General features: G+C 46.9%; 13 non-coding genes across 13 annotated transcripts; all 13 read right to left on the bottom strand.

The window, feature by feature from the left end:
* Positions 1-1,791: 1,791 nt before the first annotated feature.
* trnag-gcc (transfer RNA glycine (anticodon GCC)) lies at positions 1,792-1,862 on the bottom strand. Its single transcript has one exon. It is a non-coding gene; the product is annotated as a tRNA-Gly (tRNA).
* Positions 1,863-2,668: 806 nt separating this feature from the next.
* Positions 2,669-2,739, bottom strand: trnag-gcc (transfer RNA glycine (anticodon GCC)). Its single transcript has one exon. It is a non-coding gene; the product is annotated as a tRNA-Gly (tRNA).
* A 1,683-nt stretch (positions 2,740-4,422) lies between these two features.
* Positions 4,423-4,493, bottom strand: trnag-gcc (transfer RNA glycine (anticodon GCC)). The gene has a single exon. It is a non-coding gene; the product is annotated as a tRNA-Gly (tRNA).
* An 806-nt stretch (positions 4,494-5,299) lies between these two features.
* trnag-gcc (transfer RNA glycine (anticodon GCC)) lies at positions 5,300-5,370 on the bottom strand. Its single transcript has one exon. It is a non-coding gene; the product is annotated as a tRNA-Gly (tRNA).
* An 806-nt stretch (positions 5,371-6,176) lies between these two features.
* trnag-gcc (transfer RNA glycine (anticodon GCC)) lies at positions 6,177-6,247 on the bottom strand. Its single transcript has one exon. It is a non-coding gene; the product is annotated as a tRNA-Gly (tRNA).
* Positions 6,248-7,053: 806 nt separating this feature from the next.
* trnag-gcc (transfer RNA glycine (anticodon GCC)) lies at positions 7,054-7,124 on the bottom strand. The gene has a single exon. It is a non-coding gene; the product is annotated as a tRNA-Gly (tRNA).
* Positions 7,125-10,565: 3,441 nt separating this feature from the next.
* trnag-gcc (transfer RNA glycine (anticodon GCC)) lies at positions 10,566-10,636 on the bottom strand. Its single transcript has one exon. It is a non-coding gene; the product is annotated as a tRNA-Gly (tRNA).
* An 806-nt stretch (positions 10,637-11,442) lies between these two features.
* On the bottom strand, positions 11,443-11,513 carry trnag-gcc (transfer RNA glycine (anticodon GCC)). Its single transcript has one exon. It is a non-coding gene; the product is annotated as a tRNA-Gly (tRNA).
* Positions 11,514-12,319: 806 nt separating this feature from the next.
* Positions 12,320-12,390, bottom strand: trnag-gcc (transfer RNA glycine (anticodon GCC)). The gene has a single exon. It is a non-coding gene; the product is annotated as a tRNA-Gly (tRNA).
* Positions 12,391-13,196: 806 nt separating this feature from the next.
* trnag-gcc (transfer RNA glycine (anticodon GCC)) lies at positions 13,197-13,267 on the bottom strand. Its single transcript has one exon. It is a non-coding gene; the product is annotated as a tRNA-Gly (tRNA).
* An 806-nt stretch (positions 13,268-14,073) lies between these two features.
* On the bottom strand, positions 14,074-14,144 carry trnag-gcc (transfer RNA glycine (anticodon GCC)). The gene has a single exon. It is a non-coding gene; the product is annotated as a tRNA-Gly (tRNA).
* A 3,441-nt stretch (positions 14,145-17,585) lies between these two features.
* Positions 17,586-17,656, bottom strand: trnag-gcc (transfer RNA glycine (anticodon GCC)). The gene has a single exon. It is a non-coding gene; the product is annotated as a tRNA-Gly (tRNA).
* Positions 17,657-18,462: 806 nt separating this feature from the next.
* trnag-gcc (transfer RNA glycine (anticodon GCC)) lies at positions 18,463-18,533 on the bottom strand. Its single transcript has one exon. It is a non-coding gene; the product is annotated as a tRNA-Gly (tRNA).
* Positions 18,534-18,734: the final 201 nt, after the last annotated feature.

Consider the following 18,734-nt stretch of genomic DNA (forward strand, 5'->3'; position numbering starts at 1 on the left):
GGAACGACTAACATGGCCTTAAAAACACGACCTCTGCTGCATTGGCCGGGAATCGGACCTGGGTCTCCCGCGTGGCAGGCGAGAATTCTACCACTGAACCACCAATGCTCTATTTCTGCAAGAATTCTACGAATTTATGTGGAAAATGCATCTCTTCAACTGGGTAATATCGACCAATGCTAAAGCTGAACAACTGACAGACAAACTGATCAAGTTCCATGGGTATTTGATGAACTGATATGAGCAAAAGTGTCTCTGAGCAAAGGGGAGTGGGGGAGGTCAATATCAAAAGTGAGAGGCGTTAACTTCTGTGGCCACCAGCTCCCTTAAGAACCACAGGGCACCTCAGCCTCCTGGACTGCACCAGATTTGTCAGTTCTTGCTGGGAGTCATTACCCTGCTCTTCCAACAAGCCACTGTCCAACTGTGACCTTGTAGCGCTGTCTTGGGGATCTTACATTACTTACCTTGCAGTTTATTCCACTTTCATGCAGGTCAGCATTGACCCTGGACATTTTTCTTCTGGTGTTTTTTAGAGACAACAAACAGGTCAGTTTACTCTCATTGGTTTCTTTAAGCATGACCTTTCTTGCCTGCAGCCTTTTTATTGCCTTCAGGAGTTTTTCACAGGTGCATGAGCCATAATTGCTTGTACTTCGTTGAACAAGCATGGAAAAGCATTGTCTAGAGTGCTTCCACTAGTTCCCTGTAAAACACTGATAAGTTGCCCACTTCTAAAGTAGCAAGATACACTGCTTTGCTTCTGCTGGGAATCGAACCTGGGTCTCCTGCGCGGGAAACAACATCTCTGACATTCAGCCACCAGTGAGTGAAGCTACGCTGTGCTCATGGCTCTGGGGACAGCTGCCGCTTATGAAGAACGACTAACATGGCCTTAAAAACACGACCTCTGCTGCATTGGCCAGGAATCGGACCCGGGTCTCCCGCGTGGCAGGCGAGAATTCTACCACTGAACCACCAATGCTCTATTTCTGCAAGAATTCTACGAATTTATGTGGAAAATGCATCTCTTCAACTGGGTAATATCGACCAATGCTAAAGCTGAACAACTGACAGACAAACTGATCAAGTTCCATGGGTATTTGATGAACTGATATGAGCAAAAGTGTCTCTGAGCAAAGGGGAGTGGGGGAGGTCAATATCAAAAGTGAGAGGCGTTAACTTCTGTGGCCACCAGCTCCCTTAAGAACCACAGGGCACCTCAGCCTCCTGGACTGCACCAGATTTGTCAGTTCTTGCTGGGAGTCATTACCCTGCTCTTCCAACAAGCCACTGTCCAACTGTGACCTTGTAGTGCTGTCTTGGGGATCTTACATTACTTACCTTGCAGTTTATTCCACTTTCATGCAGGTCAGCATTGACCCTGGACATTTTTATTCTGGTGTTTTTTAGAGACAACAAACAGGTCAGTTTACTCTCATTGGTTTCTTTAAGCATGACCTTTCTTGCCTGCAGCCTTTTTATTGCCTTCAGGAGTTTTTCACAGGTGCATGAGCCATAATTGCTTGTACTTCGTTGAACAAGCATGGAAAAGCATTGTCTAGAGTGCTTCCACTAGTTCCCTGTAAAACACTGATAAGTTGCCCACTTCTAAAGTAGCAAGATACACTGCTTTGCTTCTGCTGGGAATCGAACCTGGGTCTCCTGCGCGGGAAACAACAACTCTGACATTCAGCCACCAGTGAGAGAAGCTGCGCTGTACTCGTGGCTCTGGGGACAGCTGCCGCTTATGAAGAACGACTAACATGGCCTTAAAAACACGACCTCTGCTGCATTGGCCGGGAATCGGACCCGGGTCTCCCGCGTGGCAGGCGAGAATTCTACCACTGAACCACCAATGCTCTATTTCTGCCTGAATTCTACGAATTTATGTGGAAAATGCATCTCTTCAACTGGGTAATATCGACCAATGCTAAAGCTGAACAACTGACAGACAAACTGATCAAGTTCCATGGGTATTTGATGAACTGATATGAGCAAAAGTGTCTCTGAGCAAAGGGGAGTGGGGGAGGTCAATATCAAAAGTGAGAGGCGTTAACTTCTGTGGCCACCAGCTCCCTCAAGAACCACAGGGCACCTCAGCCTCCTGGACTGCACCAGATTTGTCAGTTCTTGCTGGGAGTCATTACCCTGCTCTTCCAACAAGCCACTGTCCAACTGTGACCTTGTAGCGCTGTCTTGGGGATCTTACATTACTTACCTTGCAGTTTATTCCACTTTCATGCAGGTCAGCATTGACCCTGGACATTTTTCTTCTGGTGTTTTTTAGAGACAACAAACAGGTCAGTTTACTCTCATTGGTTTCTTTAAGCATGACCTTTCTTGCCTGCAGCCTTTTTATTGCCTTCAGGAGTTTTTAACAGGTGCATGAGCCATAATTGCTTGTACTTCGTTGAACAAGCATGGAAAAGCATTGTCTAGAGTGCTTCCACTAGTTCCCTGTAAAACACTGATAAGTTGCCCACTTCTAAAGTAGCAAGATACACTGCTTTGCTTCTGCTGGGAATCGAACCTGGGTCTCCTGCGCGGGAAACAACAACTCTGACATTCAGCCACCAGTGAGTGAAGCTGCGCTGTACTCGTGGGTCTGGGGACAGATGCCGCTTATGAAGAACGACTAACATGGCCTTAAAAACACGACCTCTGCTGCATTGGCCGGGAATCGGACCCGGGTCTCCCGCGTGGCAGGCGAGAATTCTACCACTGAACCACCAATGCTCTATTTCTGCATGAATTCTAGGAATTTATGTGGAAAATGCATCTCTTCAACTGGGTAATATCGACCAATGCTAAAGCTGAACAACTGACAGACAAACTGATCAAGTTCCATGGGTATTTGATGAACTGATATGAGCAAAAGTGTCTCTGAGCAAAGGGGAGTGGGGGAGGTCAATATCAAAAGTGAGAGGCGTTAACTTCTGTGGCCACCAGCTCCCTTAAGAACCACAGGGCACCTCAGCCTCCTGGACTGCACCAGATTTGTCAGTTCTTGCTGGGAGTCATTACCCTGCTCTTCCAACAAGCCACTGTCCAACTGTGACCTTGTACCGCTGTCTTGGGGATCTTACATTACTTACCTTGCAGTTTATTCCACTTTCATGCAGGTCAGCATTGACCCTGGACATTTTTCTTCTGGTGTTTTTTAGAGACAACAAACAGGTCAGTTTACTCTCATTGGTTTCTTTAAGCCTGACCTTTCTTGCCTGCAGCCTTTTTATTGCCTTCAGGAGTTTTTCACAGGTGCATGAGCCATAATTGCTTGTACTTCGTTGAACAAGCATGGAAAAGCATTGTCTAGAGTGCTTCCACTAGTTCCCTGTAAAACACTGATAAGTTGCCCACTTCTAAAGTAGCAAGATACACTGCTTAGCTTTTGCTGGGAATAGAACCTGGGTCTCCTGCGCGGGAAACAACAACTCTGACATTCAACCACCAGTGAGTGAAGCTGCGCTGTGCTCGTGGCTCTGGGGACAGCTGCCGCTTATGAAGAACGACTAACATGGCCTTAAAAACATGACCTTTGCTGCATTGGCCGGGAATCGGACCTGGGTCTCCCGCGTGGCAGGCGAGAATTCTACCACTGAACCACCAATGCTCTATTTCTGCAAGAATTCTACGAATTTATGTGGAAAATGCATCTCTTCAACTGGGTAATATCGACCAATGCTAAAGCTGAACAACTGACAGACAAACTGATCAAGTTCCATGGGTATTTGATGAACTGATATGAGCAAAAGTGTCTCTGAGCAAAGGGGAGTGGGGGAGGTCAATATCAAAAGTGAGAGGCGTTAACTTCTGTGGCCACCAGCTCCCTTAAGAACCACAGGGCACCTCAGCCTCCTGGACTGCACCAGATTTGTCAGTTCTTGCTGGGAGTCATTACCCTGCTCTTCCAACAAGCCACTGTCCAACTGTGACCTTGTAGCGCTGTCTTGGGGATCTTACATTACTTACCTTGCAGTTTATTCCACTTTCATGCAGGTCAGCATTGACCCTGGACATTTTTCTTCTGGTGTTTTTTAGAGACAACAAACAGGTCAGTTTACTCTCATTGGTTTCTTTAAGCATGACCTTTCTTGCCTGCAGCCTTTTTATTGCCTTCAGGAGTTTTTCACAGGTGCATGAGCCATAATTGCTTGTACTTCGTTGAACAAGCATGGAAAAGCATTGTCTAGAGTGCTTCCACTAGTTCCCTGTAAAACACTGATAAGTTGCCCACTTCTAAAGTAGCAAGATACACTGCTTTGCTTCTGCTGGGAATTGAACCTGGGTCTCCTGCGCGGGAAACAACAACTCTGACATTCAGCCACCAGTGAGAGAAGCTGCGCTGTGTTCGTGGCTCTGGGGACAGCTGCCGCTTATGAGGAACGACTAACATGGCCTTAAAAACACGACCTCTGCTGCATTGGCCGGGAATCGGACCCGGGTCTCCCGCGTGGCAGGCGAGAATTCTACCACTGAACCACCAATGCTCTATTTCTGCAAGAATTCTACGAATTTATGTGGAAAATGCATCTCTTCAACTGGGTAATATCGACCAATGCTAAAGCTGAACAACTGACAGACAAACTGATCAAGTTCCATGGGTATTTGATGAACTGATATGAGCAAAAGTGTCTCTGAGCAAAGGGGAGTGGGGGAGGTCAATATCAAAAGTGAGAGGCGTTAACTTCTGTGGCCACCAGCTCCCTTAAGAACCACAGGGCACCTCAGCCTCCTGGACTGCACCAGATTTGTCAGTTCTTGCTGGGAGTCATTACCCTGCTCTTCCAACAAGCCACTGTCCAACTGTGACCTTGTAGCGCTGTCTTGGGGATCTTACATTACTTACCTTGCAGTTTATTCCACTTTCATGCAGGTCAGCATTGACCCTGGACATTTTTCTTCTGGTGTTTTTTAGAGACAACAAACAGGTCAGTTTACTCTCATTGGTTTCTTTAAGCATGACCTTTCTTGCCTGCAGCCTTTTTATTGCCTTCAGGAGTTTTTCACAGGTGCATGAGCCATAATTGCTTGTACTTCGTTGAACAAGCATGGAAAAGCATTGTCTAGAGTGCTTCCACTAGTTCCCTGTAAAACACTGATAAGTTGCCCACTTCTAAAGTAGCAAGATACACTGCATTGCTTCTGCTGGGAATTGAACCTGGGTCTCCTGCGCGGGAAACAACAACTCTGACATTCAGCCACCAGTGAGAGAAGCTGCGCTGTGTTCGTGGGTCTGGGGACAGCTGCCGCTTATGAGGAATGACTAACATGGCCTTAAAAACACGACCTCTGCTGCATTGGCCGGGAATCGGACCCGGGTCTCCCGCGTGGCAGGCGAGAATTCTACCACTGAACCACCAATGCTCTATTTCTGCAAGAATTCTACGAATTTATGTCGAAAATGCATCTCTTCAACTGGGTAATATCGACCAATGCTAAAGCTGAACAACTGACAGACAAACTGATCAAGTTCCATGGGTATTTGATGAACTGATATGAGCAAAAGTGTCTCTGAGCAAAGGGGAGTGGGGGAGGTCAATATCAAAAGTGAGAGGCGTTAACTTCTGTGGCCACCAGCTCCCTTAAGAACCACAGGGCACCTCAGCCTCCTGGACTGCACCAGATTTGTCAGTTCTTGCTGGGAGTCATTACCCTGCTCTTCCAACAAGCCACTGTCCAACTGTGACCTTGTAGCGCTGTCTTGGGGATCTTACATTACTTACCTTGCAGTTTATTCCACTTTCATGCAGGTCAGCATTGACCCTGGACATTTTTCTTCTGGTGTTTTTTAGAGACAACAAACAGGTCAGTTTACTCTCATTGGTTTCTTTAAGCATGACCTTTCTTGCCTGCAGCCTTTTTATTGCCTTCAGGAGTTTTTCACAGGTGCATGAGCCATAATTGCTTGTACTTCGTTGAACAAGCATGGAAAAGCATTGTCTAGAGTGCTTCCACTAGTTCCCTGTAAAACACTGATAAGTTGCCCACTTCTAAAGTAGCAAGATACACTGCTTTGCTTCTGCTGGGAATCGAACCTGGGTCTCCTGCGCGGGAAACAACAACTCTGACATTCAGCCACCAGTGAGAGAAGCTGCGCTGTGCTCGTGGCTCTGGGGACAGCTGCCGCTTATGAGGAACGACTAACATGGCCTTAAAAACACGACCTCTGCTGCATTGGCCGGGAATCGGACCCGGGTCTCCCGCGTGGCAGGCGAGAATTCTACCACTGAACCACCAATGCTCTATTTCTGCAAGAATTCTACGAATTTATGTCGAAAATGCATCTCTTCAACTGGGTAATATCGACCAATGCTAAAGCTGAACAACTGACAGACAAACTGATCAAGTTCCATGGGTATTTGATGAACTGATATGAGCAAAAGTGTCTCTGAGCAAAGGGGAGTGGGGGAGGTCAATATCAAAAGTGAGAGGCGTTAACTTCTGTGGCCACCAGCTCCCTTAAGAACCACAGGGCACCTCAGCCTCCTGGACTGCACCAGATTTGTCAGTTCTTGCTGGGAGTCATTACCCTGCTCTTCCAACAAGCCACTGTCCAACTGTGACCTTGTAGCGCTGTCTTGGGGATCTTACATTACTTACCTTGCAGTTTATTCCACTTTCATGCAGGTCAGCATTGACCCTGGACATTTTTCTTCTGGTGTTTTTTAGAGACAACAAACAGGTCAGTTTACTCTCATTGGTTTCTTTAAGCATGACCTTTCTTGCCTGCAGCCTTTTTATTGCCTTCAGGAGTTTTTCACAGGTGCATGAGCCATAATTGCTTGTACTTCGTTGAACAAGCATGGAAAAGCATTGTCTAGAGTGCTTCCACTAGTTCCCTGTAAAACACTGATAAGTTGCCCACTTCTAAAGTAGCAAGATACACTGCTTTGCTTCTGCTGGGAATCGAACCTGGGTCTCCTGCGCGGGAAACAACAACTCTGACATTCAGCCACCAGTGAGAGAAGCTGCGCTGTGTTCGTGGCTCTGGGGACAGCTGCCGCTTATGAGGAACGACTAACATGGCCTTAAAAACACGACCTCTGCTGCATTGGCCGGGAATCGGACCCGGGTCTCCCGCGTGGCAGGCGAGAATTCTACCACTGAACCACCAATGCTCTATTTCTGCAAGAATTCTACGAATTTATGTGGAAAATGCATCTCTTCAACTGGGTAATATCGACCAATGCTAAAGCTGAACAACTGACAGACAAACTGATCAAGTTCCATGGGTATTTGATGAACTGATATGAGCAAAAGTGTCTCTGAGCAAAGGGGAGTGGGGGAGGTCAATATCAAAAGTGAGAGGCGTTAACTTCTGTGGCCACCAGCTCCCTTAAGAACCACAGGGCACCTCAGCCTCCTGGACTGCACCAGATTTGTCAGTTCTTGCTGGGAGTCATTACCCTGCTCTTCCAACAAGCCACTGTCCAACTGTGACCTTGTAGCGCTGTCTTGGGGATCTTACATTACTTACCTTGCAGTTTATTCCACTTTCATGCAGGTCAGCATTGACCCTGGACATTTTTCTTCTGGTGTTTTTTAGAGACAACAAACAGGTCAGTTTACTCTCATTGGTTTCTTTAAGCATGACCTTTCTTGCCTGCAGCCTTTTTATTGCCTTCAGGAGTTTTTCACAGGTGCATGAGCCATAATTGCTTGTACTTCGTTGAACAAGCATGGAAAAGCATTGTCTAGAGTGCTTCCACTAGTTCCCTGTAAAACACTGATAAGTTGCCCACTTCTAAAGTAGCAAGATACACTGCTTTGCTTCTGCTGGGAATCGAACCTGGGTCTCCTGCGCGGGAAACAACAACTCTGACATTCAGCCACCAGTGAGAGAAGCTGCGCTGTGCTCGTGGCTCTGGGGACAGCTGCCGCTTATGAGGAACGACTAACATGGCCTTAAAAACACGACCTCTGCTGCATTGGCCGGGAATCGGACACGGGTCTCCCGCGTGGCAGGCGAGAATTCTACCACTGAACCACCAATGCTCTATTTCTGCATGAATTCTACGAATTTATGTGGAAAATGCATCTCTTCAACTGGGTAATATCGACCAATGCTAAAGCTGAACAACTGACAGACAAACTGATCAAGTTCCATGGGTATTTGATGAACTGATATGAGCAAAAGTGTCTCTGAGCAAAGGGGAGTGGGGGAGGTCAATATCAAAAGTGAGAGGCGTTAACTTCTGTGGCCACCAGCTCCCTTAAGAACCACAGGGCACCTCAGCCTCCTGGACTGCACCAGATTTGTCAGTTCTTGCTGGGAGTCATTACCCTGCTCTTCCAACAAGACACTGTCCAACTGTGACCTTGTAGCGCTGTCTTGGGGATCTTACATTACTTACCTTGCAGTTTATTCCACTTTCATGCAGATGAGCATTGACCCCCTGGACATTTTTCTTCTGGTGTTTTTTAGAGACAACAAACAGGTCAGTTTACTCTCATTGGTTTCTTTAAGCCTGACCTTTCTTGCCTGCAGCCTTTTTATTGCCTTCAGGAGTTTTTCACAGGTGCATGAGCCATAATTGCTTGTACTTCGTTGAACAAGCATGGAAAAGCATTGTCTAGAGTGCTTCCACTAGTTCCCTGTAAAACACTGATAAGTTGCCCACTTCTAAAGTAGCAAGATACACTGCTTAGCTTTTGCTGGGAATAGAACCTGGGTCTCCTGCGCGGGAAACAACAACTCTGACATTCAACCACCAGTGAGTGAAGCTGCGCTGTGCTCGTGGCTCTGGGGACAGCTGCCGCTTATGAAGAACGACTAACATGGCCTTAAAAACACGACCTTTGCTGCATTGGCCGGGAATCGGACCTGGGTCTCCCGCGTGGCAGGCGAGAATTCTACCACTGAACCACCAATGCTCTATTTCTGCAAGAATTCTACGAATTTATGTGGAAAATGCATCTCTTCAACTGGGTAATATCGACCAATGCTAAAGCTGAACAACTGACAGACAAACTGATCAAGTTCCATGGGTATTTGATGAACTGATATGAGCAAAAGTGTCTCTGAGCAAAGGGGAGTGGGGGAGGTCAATATCAAAAGTGAGAGGCGTTAACTTCTGTGGCCACCAGCTCCCTTAAGAACCACAGGGCACCTCAGCCTCCTGGACTGCACCAGATTTGTCAGTTCTTGCTGGGAGTCATTACCCTGCTCTTCCAACAAGACACTGTCCAACTGTGACCTTGTAGCGCTGTCTTGGGGATCTTACATTACTTACCTTGCAGTTTATTCCACTTTCATGCAGATGAGCATTGACCCCCTGGACATTTTTCTTCTGGTGTTTTTTAGAGACAACAAACAGGTCAGTTTACTCTCATTGGTTTCTTTAAGCCTGACCTTTCTTGCCTGCAGCCTTTTTATTGCCTTCAGGAGTTTTTCACAGGTGCATGAGCCATAATTGCTTGTACTTCGTTGAACAAGCATGGAAAAGCATTGTCTAGAGTGCTTCCACTAGTTCCCTGTAAAACACTGATAAGTTGCCCACTTCTAAAGTAGCAAGATACACTGCTTAGCTTTTGCTGGGAATAGAACCTGGGTCTCCTGCGCGGGAAACAACAACTCTGACATTCAACCACCAGTGAGTGAAGCTGCGCTGTGCTCGTGGCTCTGGGGACAGCTGCCGCTTATGAAGAACGACTAACATGGCCTTAAAAACACGACCTTTGCTGCATTGGCCGGGAATCGGACCTGGGTCTCCCGCGTGGCAGGCGAGAATTCTACCACTGAACCACCAATGCTCTATTTCTGCAAGAATTCTACGAATTTATGTGGAAAATGCATCTCTTCAACTGGGTAATATCGACCAATGCTAAAGCTGAACAACTGACAGACAAACTGATCAAGTTCCATGGGTATTTGATGAACTGATATGAGCAAAAGTGTCTCTGAGAAAAGGGGAGTGGGGGAGGTCAATATCAAAAGTGAGAGGCGTTAACTTCTGTGGCCACCAGCTCCCTTAAGAACCACAGGGCACCTCAGCCTCCTGGACTGCACCAGATTTGTCAGTTCTTGCTGGGAGTCATTACCCTGCTCTTCCAACAAGCCACTGTCCAACTGTGACCTTGTAGCGCTGTCTTGGGGATCTTACATTACTTACCTTGCAGTTTATTCCACTTTCATGCAGGTCAGCATTGACCCTGGACATTTTTCTTCTGGTGTTTTTTAGAGACAACAAACAGGTCAGTTTACTCTCATTGGTTTCTTTAAGCATGACCTTTCTTGCCTGCAGCCTTTTTATTGCCTTCAGGAGTTTTTCACAGGTGCATGAGCCATAATTGCTTGTACTTCGTTGAACAAGCATGGAAAAGCATTGTCTAGAGTGCTTCCACTAGTTCCCTGTAAAACACTGATAAGTTGCCCACTTCTAAAGTAGCAAGATACACTGCTTTGCTTCTGCTGGGAATTGAACCTGGGTCTGCTGCGCGGGAAACAACAACTCTGACATTCAGCCACCAGTGAGAGAAGCTGCGCTGTGTTCGTGGCTCTGGGGACAGCTGCCGCTTATGAGGAACGACTAACATGGCCTTAAAAACACGACCTCTGCTGCATTGGCCGGGAATCGGACCCGGGTCTCCCGCGTGGCAGGCGAGAATTCTACCACTGAACCACCAATGCTCTATTTCTGCAAGAACTCTACGAATTTATGTGGAAAATGCATCTCTTCAACTGGGTAATATCGACCAATGCTAAAGCTGAACAACTGACAGACAAACTGATCAAGTTCCATGGGTATTTGATGAACTGATATGAGCAAAAGTGTCTCTGAGCAAAGGGGAGTGGGGGAGGTCAATATCAAAAGTGAGAGGCGTTAACTTCTGTGGCCACCAGCTCCCTTAAGAACCACAGGGCACCTCAGCCTCCTGGACTGCACCAGATTTGTCAGTTCTTGCTGGGAGTCATTACCCTGCTCTTCCAACAAGCCACTGTCCAACTGTGACCTTGTAGCGCTGTCTTGGGGATCTTACATTACTTACCTTGCAGTTTATTCCACTTTCATGCAGGTCAGCATTGACCCTGGACATTTTTCTTCTGGTGTTTTTTAGAGACAACAAACAGGTCAGTTTACTCTCATTGGTTTCTTTAAGCATGACCTTTCTTGCCTGCAGCCTTTTTATTGCCTTCAGGAGTTTTTCACAGGTGCATGAGCCATAATTGCTTGTACTTCGTTGAACAAGCATGGAAAAGCATTGTCTAGAGTGCTTCCACTAGTTCCCTGTAAAACACTGATAAGTTGCCCACTTCTAAAGTAGCAAGATACACTGCATTGCTTCTGCTGGGAATTGAACCTGGGTCTCCTGCGCGGGAAACAACAACTCTGACATTCAGCCACCAGTGAGAGAAGCTGCGCTGTGTTCGTGGCTCTGGGGACAGCTGCCGCTTATGAGGAACGACTAACATGGCCTTAAAAACACGACCTCTGCTGCATTGGCCGGGAATCGGACCCGGGTCTCCCGCGTGGCAGGCGAGAATTCTACCACTGAACCACCAATGCTCTATTTCTGCAAGAATTCTACGAATTTATGTCGAAAATGCATCTCTTCAACTGGGTAATATCGACCAATGCTAAAGCTGAACAACTGACAGACAAACTGATCAAGTTCCATGGGTATTTGATGAACTGATATGAGCAAAAGTGTCTCTGAGCAAAGGGGAGTGGGGGAGGTCAATATCAAAAGTGAGAGGCGTTAACTTCTGTGGCCACCAGCTCCCTTAAGAACCACAGGGCACCTCAGCCTCCTGGACTGCACCAGATTTGTCAGTTCTTGCTGGGAGTCATTACCCTGCTCTTCCAACAAGCCACTGTCCAACTGTGACCTTGTAGCGCTGTCTTGGGGATCTTACATTACTTACCTTGCAGTTTATTCCACTTTCATGCAGGTCAGCATTGACCCTGGACATTTTTCTTCTGGTGTTTTTTAGAGACAACAAACAGGTCAGTTTACTCTCATTGGTTTCTTTAAGCATGACCTTTCTTGCCTGCAGCCTTTTTATTGCCTTCAGGAGTTTTTCACAGGTGCATGAGCCATAATTGCTTGTACTTCGTTGAACAAGCATGGAAAAGCATTGTCTAGAGTGCTTCCACTAGTTCCCTGTAAAACACTGATAAGTTGCCCACTTCTAAAGTAGCAAGATACACTGCTTTGCTTCTGCTGGGAATCGAACCTGGGTCTCCTGCGCGGGAAACAACAACTCTGACATTCAGCCACCAGTGAGAGAAGCTGCGCTGTGCTCGTGGCTCTGGGGACAGCTGCCGCTTATGAGGAACGACTAACATGGCCTTAAAAACACGACCTCTGCTGCATTGGCCGGGAATCGGACCCGGGTCTCCCGCGTGGCAGGCGAGAATTCTACCACTGAACCACCAATGCTCTATTTCTGCAAGAATTCTACGAATTTATGTCGAAAATGCATCTCTTCAACTGGGTAATATCGACCAATGCTAAAGCTGAACAACTGACAGACAAACTGATCAAGTTCCATGGGTATTTGATGAACTGATATGAGCAAAAGTGTCTCTGAGCAAAGGGGAGTGGGGGAGGTCAATATCAAAAGTGAGAGGCGTTAACTTCTGTGGCCACCAGCTCCCTTAAGAACCACAGGGCACCTCAGCCTCCTGGACTGCACCAGATTTGTCAGTTCTTGCTGGGAGTCATTACCCTGCTCTTCCAACAAGCCACTGTCCAACTGTGACCTTGTACCGCTGTCTTGGGGATCTTACATTACTTACCTTGCAGTTTATTCCACTTTCATGCAGGTCAGCATTGACCCTGGACATTTTTCTTCTGGTGTTTTTTAGAGACAACAAACAGGTCAGTTTACTCTCATTGGTTTCTTTAAGCATGACCTTTCTTGCCTGCAGCCTTTTTATTGCCTTCAGGAGTTTTTCACAGGTGCATGAGCCATAATTGCTTGTACTTCGTTGAACAAGCATGGAAAAGCATTGTCTAGAGTGCTTCCACTAGTTCCCTGTAAAACACTGATAAGTTGCCCACTTCTAAAGTAGCAAGATACACTGCTTTGCTTCTGCTGGGAATTGAACCTGGGTCTCCTGCGCGGGAAACAACAACTCTGACATTCAGCCACCAGTGAGAGAAGCTGCGCTGTGTTCGTGGCTCTGGGGACAGCTGCCGCTTATGAGGAACGACTAACATGGCCTTAAAAACACGACCTCTGCTGCATTGGCCGGGAATCGGACCCGGGTCTCCCGCGTGGCAGGCGAGAATTCTACCACTGAACCACCAATGCTCTATTTCTGCAAGAATTCTACGAATTTATGTCGAAAATGCATCTCTTCAACTGGGTAATATCGACCAATGCTAAAGCTGAACAACTGACAGACAAACTGATCAAGTTCCATGGGTATTTGATGAACTGATATGAGCAAAAGTGTCTCTGAGCAAAGGGGAGTGGGGGAGGTCAATATCAAAAGTGAGAGGCGTTAACTTCTGTGGCCACCAGCTCCCTTAAGAACCACAGGGCACCTCAGCCTCCTGGACTGCACCAGATTTGTCAGTTCTTGCTGGGAGTCATTACCCTGCTCTTCCAACAAGCCACTGTCCAACTGTGACCTTGTAGCGCTGTCTTGGGGATCTTACATTACTTACCTTGCAGTTTATTCCACTTTCATGCAGGTCAGCATTGACCCTGGACATTTTTCTTCTGGTGTTTTTTAGAGACAACAAACAGGTCAGTTTACTCTCATTGGTTTCTTTAAGCATGACCTTTCTTGCCTGCAGCCTTTTTATTGCCTTCAGGAGTTTTTCACAGGTGCATGAGCCATAATTGCTTGTACTTCGTTGAACAAGCATGGAAAAGCATTGTCTAGAGTGCTTCCACTAGTTCCCTGTAAAACACTGATAAGTTGCCCACTTCTAAAGTAGCAAGATACACTGCTTTGCTTCTGCTGGGAATCGAACCTGGGTCTCCTGCGCGGGAAACAACAACTCTGACATTCAGCCACCAGTGAGAGAAGCTGCGCTGTGCTCGTGGCTCTGGGGACAGCTGCCGCTTATGAGGAACGACTAACATGGCCTTAAAAACACGACCTCTGCTGCATTGGCCGGGAATCGGACCCGGGTCTCCCGCGTGGCAGGCGAGAATTCTACCACTGAACCACCAATGCTCTATTTCTGCATGAATTCTACGAATTTATGTGGAAAATGCATCTCTTCAACTGGGTAATATCGACCAATGCTAAAGCTGAACAACTGACAGACAAACTGATCAAGTTCCATGGGTATTTGATGAACTGATATGAGCAAAAGTGTCTCTGAGCAAAGGGGAGTGGGGGAGGTCAATATCAAAAGTGAGAGGCGTTAACTTCTGTGGCCACCAGCTCCCTTAAGAACCACAGGGCACCTCAGCCTCCTGGACTGCACCAGATTTGTCAGTTCTTGCTGGGAGTCATTACCCTGCTCTTCCAACAAGCCACTGTCCAACTGTGACCTTGTAGCGCTGTCTTGGGGATCTTACATTACTTACCTTGCAGTTTATTCCACTTTCATGCAGATCAGCATTGACCCCCTGGACATTTTTCTTCTGGTGTTTTTTAGAGACAACAAACAGGTCAGTTTACTCTCATTGGTTTCTTTAAGCCTGACCTTTCTTGCCTGCAGCCTTTTTATTGCCTTCAGGAGTTTTTCACAGGTGCATGAGCCATAATTGCTTGTACTTCGTTGAACAAGCATGGAAAAGCATTGTCTAGAGTGCTTCCACTAGTTCCCTGTAAAACACTGATAAGTTGCCCACTTCTAAAGTAGCAAGATACACTGCTTTGCTTCTGCTGGGAATCGAACCTGGGTCTCCTGCGCGGGAAACAACATCTCTGACATTCAGCCACCAGTGAGTGAAGCTGCGCTGTGCTCATGGCTCTGGGGACAGCTGCCGCTTATGAAGAACGACTAACATGGCCTTAAAAACACGACCTCTGCTGCATTGGCCGGGAATCAGACCCGGGTCTGCCGCGTGGCAGGCGAGAATTCTACCACTGAACCACCAATGCTCTATTTCTGCAAGAATTCTACGAATTTATGTGGAAAATGCATCTCTTCAACTGGGTAATATCGACCAATGCTAAAGCTGAACAACTGACAGACAAACTGATCAAGTTCCATGGGTATTTGATGAACTGATATGAGCAAAAGTGTCTCTGAGCAAAGGGGAGTGGGGGAGGTCAATATCAAAAGTGAGAGGCGTTAACTTCTGTGGCCACCAGCTCCCTTAAGAACCACAGGGCACCTCAGCCTCCTGGACTGCACCAGATTTGTCAGTTCTTGCTGGGAGTCATTACCCTGCTCTTCCAACAAGCCACTGTCCAACTGTGACCTTGTACCGCTGTCTTGGGGATCTTACATTACTTACCTTGCAGTTTATTCCACTTTCATGCAGGTCAGCATTGACCCTGGACATTTTTCTTCTGGTGTTTTTTAGAGACAACAAACAGGTCAGTTTACTCTCATTGGTTTCTTTAAGCATGACCTTTCTTGCCTGCAGCCTTTTTATTGCCTTCAGGAGTTTTTCACAGGTGCATGAGCCATAATTGCTTGTACTTCGTTGAACAAGCATGGAAAAGCATTGTCTAGAGTGCTTCCACTAGTTCCCTGTAAAACACTGATAAGTTGCCCACTTCTAAAGTAGCAAGATACACTGCTTTGCTTCTGCTGGGAATCGAACCTGGGTCTCCTGCGCGGGAAACAACATCTCTGACATTCAGCCACCAGTGAGTGAAGCTGCGCTGTGCTCATGGCTCTGGGGACAGCTGCCGCTTATGAAGAACGACTAACATGGCCTTAAAAACACGACCTCTGCTGCATTGGCCGGGAATCAGACCCGGGTCTGCCGCGTGGCAGGCGAGAATTCTACCACTGAACCACCAATGCTCTATTTCTGCAAGAATTCTACGAATTTATGTGGAAAATGCATCTCTTCAACTGGGTAATATCGACCAATGCTAAAGCTGAACAACTGACAGACAAACTGATCAAGTTCCATGGGTATTTGATGAACTGATATGAGCAAAAGTGTCTCTGAGCAAAGGGGAGTGGGGGAGGTCAATATCAAAAGTGAGAGGCGTTAACTTCTGTGGCCACCAGCTCCCTTAAGAACCACAGGGCACCTCAGCCTCCTGGACTGCACCAGATTTGTCAGTTCTTGCTGGGAGTCATTACCCTGCTCTTCCAACAAGCCACTGTCCAACTGTGACCTTGTACCGCTGTCTTGGGGATCTTACATTACTTACCTTGCAGTTTATTCCACTTTCATGCAGGTCAGCATTGACCCTGGACATTTTTCTTCTGGTGTTTTTTAGAGACAACAAACAGGTCAGTTTACTCTCATTGGTTTCTTTAAGCATGACCTTTCTTGCCTGCAGCCTTTTTATTGCCTTCAGGAGTTTTTCACAGGTGCATGAGCCATAATTGCTTGTACTTCGTTGAACAAGCATGGAAAAGCATTGTCTAGAGTGCTTCCACTAGTTCCCTGTAAAACACTGATAAGTTGCCCACTTCTAAAGTAGCAAGATACACTGCTTTGCTTCTGCTGGGAATCGAACCTGGGTCTCCTGCGTGGGAAACAACAACTCTGACATTCAGCCACCAGTGAGAGAAGCTGCGCTGTGCTCGTGGCTCTGGGGACAGCTGCCGCTTATGAGGAACGACTAACATGGCCTTAAAAACACGACCTCTGCTGCATTGGCCGGGAATCGGACCCGGGTCTCCCGCGTGGCAGGCAAGAATTCTACCACTGAACCACCAATGCTCTATTTCTGCAAGAATTCTACGAATTTATGTGGAAAATGCATCTCTTCAACTGGGTAATATCGACCAATGCTAAAGCTGAACAACTGACAGACAAACTGATCAAGTTCCATGGGTATTTGATGAACTGATATGAGCAAAAGTGTCTCTGAGCAAAGGGGAGTGGAGGAGGTCAATATCAAAAGTGAGAGGCGTTAACTTCTGTGGCCACCAGCTCCCTTATGAACCACAGGGCACCTCAGCCTCTTGGACTGCACCAGATTTGTCAGTTCTTGCTGGGAGTCATTACCCTGCTCTTCCAACAAGCCACTGTCCAACTGTGACCTTGTACCGCTGTCTTGGGGATCTTACATTACTTACCTTGCAGTTTATTCCACTTTCATGCAGATCAGCATTGACCCCCTGGACATTTTTCTTCTGGTGTTTTTTAGAGACAACAAACAGGTCAGTTTACTCTCATTGGTTTCTTTAAGCCTGACCTTTCTTGCCTGCAGCCTTTTTATTGCCTTCAGGAGTTTTTCACAGGTGCATGAGCCATAATTGCTTGTACTTCGTTGAACAAGCATGGAAAAGCATTGTCTAGAGTGCTTCCACTAGTTCCCTGTAAAACACTGATAAGTTGCCCACTTCTAAAGTAGCAAGATACACTGCTTTGCTTCTGCTGGGAATTGAACCTGGGTCTTCTGCGCGGGAAACAACATCTCTGACATTCAGCCACCAGTGAGTGAAGCTGCGCTGTGCTCATGGCTCTGGGGACAGCTGCCGCTTATGAAGAACGACTAACATGGCCTTAAAAACACGACCTCTGCTGCATTGGCCGGGAATCGGACCCGGGTCTCCCGCGTGGCAGGCGAGAATTCTACCACTGAACCACCAATGCTCTATTTCTGCACGAATTCTACGAATTTATGTGGAAAATGCATCTCTTCAACTGGGTAATATCGACCAATGCTAAAGCTGAACAACTGACAGACAAACTGATCAAGTTCCATGGGTATTTGATGAACTGATATGAGCAAAAGTGTCTCTGAGCAAAGGGGAGTGGGGGAGGTCAATATCAAAAGTGAGAGGCGTTAACTTCTGTGGCCACCAGCTCCCTTAAGAACCACAGGGCACCTCAGCCTCCTGGACTGCACCAGATTTGTCAGTTCTTGCTGGGAGTCATTACCCTGCTCTTCCAACAAGCCACTGTCCAACTGTGACCTTGTAGCGCTGTCTTGGGGATCTTACATTACTTACCTTGCAGTTTATTCCACTTTCATGCAGGTCAGCATTGACCCTGGACATTTTTCTTCTGGTGTTTTTTAGAGACAACAAACAGGTCAGTTTACTCTCATTGGTTTCTTTAAGCATGACCTTTCTTGCCTGCAGCCTTTTTATTGCCTTCAGGAGTTTTTCACAGGTGCATGAGCCATAATTGCTTGTACTTCGTTGAACAAGCATGGAAAAGCATTGTCTAGAGTGCTTCCACTAGTTCCCTGTAAAACACTGATAAGTTGCCCACTTCTAAAGTAGCAAGATACACTGCTTTGCTTCTGCTGGGAATCGAACCTGGGTCTCCTGCGCGGGAAACAACAACTCTGACATTCAGCCACCAGTGAGAGAAGCTGCGCTGTGCTCGTGGCTCTGGGGACAGCTGCCGCTTATGAGGAACGACTAACATGGCCTTAAAAACACGACCTCTGCTGCATTGGCCGGGAATCGGACCCGGGTCTCCCGCGTGGCAGGCGAGAATTCTACCACTGAACCACCAATGCTCTATTTCTGCATGAATTCTACGAATTTATGTGGAAAATGCATCTCTTCAACTGGGTAATATCGACCAATGCTAAAGCTGAACAACTGACAGACAAACTGATCAAGTTCCATGGGTATTTGATGAACTGATATGAGCAAAAGTGTCTCTGAGCAAAGGGGAGTGGGGGAGGTCAATATCAAAAGTGAGAGGCGTTAACTTC

The sequence above is a fragment of the Carassius gibelio genome, chromosome B19 (assembly GCF_023724105.1).
Source record: "Carassius gibelio isolate Cgi1373 ecotype wild population from Czech Republic chromosome B19, carGib1.2-hapl.c, whole genome shotgun sequence".
NCBI lineage: Eukaryota > Metazoa > Chordata > Actinopteri > Cypriniformes > Cyprinidae > Carassius > Carassius gibelio.